Source organism: Penaeus monodon, chromosome 1, assembly GCF_015228065.2.
Source record: "Penaeus monodon isolate SGIC_2016 chromosome 1, NSTDA_Pmon_1, whole genome shotgun sequence".
Taxonomy (NCBI): Eukaryota; Metazoa; Arthropoda; class Malacostraca; order Decapoda; family Penaeidae; genus Penaeus; species Penaeus monodon.
This window is the reverse complement of record NC_051386.1, coordinates 427528-431900: the sequence shown is the minus strand read 5'-3', so window position 1 is coordinate 431900 and position 4373 is coordinate 427528.

Here is a 4373-nt window from a genome sequence, read left to right as displayed (position 1 = left end):
AATTAAAAAATTAATATCCCTAAAATCAATACTCATTATTTATATATATTTTTATATATATATAAATATTATTAAATTATTTAAAGTATTACTTATATTATTATTTTTTATATTTGATATTTAAAAAATTTTATATATTTTATATTTAAAATATATTACCCATATATATTTTACACTATTGTACACAACCAAAAAACACCCCCCAAAACAAAACCCAAACTAAATTTTTGTTTTTTTTTTTTTTTGGTTTATTTGTTTCTTGTCTTTTTGTTTAATATAATTGTGTCATTTGTTTCTCTCTTTCTCTTTTTTTTTTTATATTCTCTTTTTTTATGTTTTATGTCTGCATAAAAAATCTAATGATCCACCTGCATTTGTTAAAAGCAAAACTATGTCTACAGGCTATATTGCAAGGAAATAAATAAAAGTACATTAAGATTTGTCATTCAAAATAAGTTAATCGGCGCCTTCGTGTATGCCTAGTACATATTCCTCGTAAAGCATCTTTCCATTATTATTTTTTTACTAGAAGAACTGACGAGAATGAGAATGTTAAAGAATACATATGCTATTCAGATTCACTTATTCGTCACGTACTTCTAAAAGGGTGTCATTGTCAAACAAAATAACTTTTTTTAAGCAAAACTTTTTACAGCAATCACTCTCTACATTCCGTATATATATATATATATATATATTTTATATATAATATATATTATATATATATATATAAAATAAAATATATTATCTGTGTGTGTGTGTGTGTACGTACATACATAAATATAAATATGCACACACACACACACACACATATATATAGATAGATAGATAGATATTTGTGTTTGTATCTGTGTTTGTATTTTTACTAATGATTTTTCTAATCCCATCCGTGCAAAATCGTACAACCTATTCACAGACATCCCTCTTAATTTTCTCGTAGCAGCAAAATTTTAATTGCACTTTTTTCGTTTACTATAATTTTGTGCGAATTTCAGTGGTCAGCGCCTGTCATCTAACACATTCATCCATTAATTAACATATTACATATTTCTAATTATATGCATAGTGTTAAAATTTCAGCGACCTGACTGAAGCGGGTTAAGCACTGTTGGGGGGGGGGGGGGGTCGTAGGTGGGGTTTGCTGGAGTTCAACTTAGGTCACATGGTTTGACCTGATGTGTGGCCGCCTATTTTTTTTTTTTTTTTTTTTTTTGAAACTTGCCAAGGATATTGGACTTTAATTATCTAATAGTGTGTCGATTATGTGCATGTGACTTTACGTGTTGGAGTGGTTGTCCAGAATCGCTTATGTGCCACGTTTTCTGAGATTCAACTGCAGTTCGACACCAATTACAAATACTTTGGTAAAATTTTATCAAACTAACATTCCTCAAGTTTCCATTAGTTTAAATGCAACGGATGGCAACATACAATGTTGAAATATCTATGCACGCATTTTAAAGGTTTGTGATTATGAAAGTTTGAAAGAGTGGGGAGAGGTTAACCTTGCCACAATGCGAGGTCAAATACGCCTGAACTGGGGTACTGGTTAGGGATTAGCTTCGGGGTGACCGCAGAGATTGGGATGATATGATTTACATACACACACACACTCACACTCACACACACACACACACACACACACACACACACACACACACACATTAATATATGAACAGTCTTCCGTGATGATACTATTGTAGAAAAACCCTCAGTGTCGTTTTTTCTCCGAAAGTATGAAAGTAAGATTTTTTTAAGCATGTATATATGCGTCTGTACACGCCACAGTTTAACAGCAATATGAAATTACTAGAATATGTGAGAAAAAAAGTGAGCTTCATATTCAAGAAGATTTATAAGGCAACAGAACTTGCTCGACTGCCCTCCCTAAACGATGGCTTATCCTCTCCCTTATCGCTGGTTATCGACGCCCAGCACAATCCCCTGCGATTAAGTGTATTTCTTCCGGAGCTGAAAAGGATGTGTGGTAGATGGTTCACCACTTCCTTGTTATTGTTTTACTATCAAGAATTGTTCATTATTTATTTGGTTCGTATATATTTTAGAGATTATTTTGTCCGATTATAATATTTTGATATATTTTCTTGTTTTATTGTTCAAATTGAATATGTATTTATGCCGTAAATTCGCAATACTTTATACGCAACTTCTGTGCACACAATAATAATTCTGTCATCACAGATCCAGGCAACAACTGGATGTCTTTGTGAATCCTCACATAAGGAACGTCGATAAATACTTTTATTACCATTATTCCTATGCATTCATTTCTTTATTATCACTATTATCTTTAAATTACTTCCTTTTATCATTATCATTATTTTTATCTAATCATTATTAGTGTCATTATCATCACCAGGATGATGATGATGATGATGATGATTATTATTGTCCTTACCATTATTATCGTTATCATTATTATAATCATTTTTAGTTTCATAAATATTAGCTTTATTATTAGCAATATCAGTATTAATATTATCATTATTAGTAATATCACTATTATTCTTATTGTCATACGAATACTAACATTAATAATAACAATAATAATAATAACAATAATAATAATAACAATAATAATAATAATAAATAATAATAATAATAATAATAATAATAATAATAATAATAATAATAATAATAAATATAATCATAATAATAATAATAATAATAATAATAATAATAATAGTAATGATAATAATGATAATAATGATAATATTAATAATGATAATAATAATAATAATGATAGTAATAATGAAAATAACAATAGCTGAAATAGTAAGATACCGGAAATAATGATATTAAAAACAAGAGTAATGAATAATAATAATAAAACTAATACTAATAACAATAATAATGCTAATAATGATAATGATAATAGACAAAAAGTATACTAACAACAACAATACAAGTAACGAAGAGAGGAATAATAAAAAAAAATATGATAATGATAAAAATATCGATAACAGTAATGGAAATAGTAATAACGATAATGATAATAACACTGTCCAATAAGAAAGATGATAATAATGATAATAATGATGGTAATAATAATAGTAATGATAATACTGATATATATTCATTTAAAAATAATAACAATGATATTTAAAATAATAATAATGATAATGTAAATAACCATAATGTGAATGATGATAATAATAATGTGAAAGATATAATAATAATGAAATAATGACATAATAGAATAATGAGATAATGATACTTATGACACTAATAATAATATTAATCACAATAATCATAGGGATAATAATTATAGTAACAACAACAATAATAATATTGGTAATAATAATAATAATAATATTGGTAATAATAATAATAATAATATTGATAATAATGATAATAATATTGATGATAATAATAATAATAATATTGATAATAATAATAATAATATTAATAACAATAATAATAATGAGGATTATGATAACAATGATAATTATTGTTCTTATTATTGTTATTATTATCATTATTATTATTATTATTATTATTATTATATTGTTAATATTATCTTTATAATAATTATTATTATCATCATCATAATAATAATAATTATTATTATTATCATCATTATCATTATTAGTATTATAAAGACGATCATAATTATCATCATTATTATTTTCTATATCTAGCTTTGTTCCAGTCTCTTTCGGCGTTCCCCAGGGCACTGTCTTAGACTCCCTCTTCTTCCTAGTCTACATAAATGACGTTCTACTATCCTTCCTCTAATTTTACAACTAGACTTTCTGCTGAAAACAGACTCATCAATTAAAACGCCTAGAATCTCCTCCAGACCATCTAGGCTCTCTTGAGTAATGGGCAAATGAACTTTCGGTCAGATAAACGTAAAATTATAAATTTTACTCGTTCCCAAACTCCGATAAAATTTCCCCAATTCAATTCACTCAAAATAGTTACCCAACGCACCTTCATATAAATGCCTAGGAATCACTACACACCAACATAAAATTTAACATACACATAAAGTCAACAGATCACTGTTTCCTGAGGAGGAATTTAGACGGTTGTACGTAAGACACTAAACACATAGTTTACAATACACTTGTTTGCCAGGAGTATTGCGCAGTAGTGTGGAACCAACACACACAGACAAAGATTAGTAAATTTGAAAAGATTAACACCTCAGCAGCCAGGTTCATTACGAACAATTACACAAAAACTCCTGGCAATCACAATACGTATCAAACAACTACACGCAGACGAGCACACAGACTAACAACCATGTTCAAATTCACAAACAATCAAAATAACATAGAATAAACAAGATTACTTACATCACACAAACACAACCTACCGTAAGATCCACCAGACAGACTCTTACA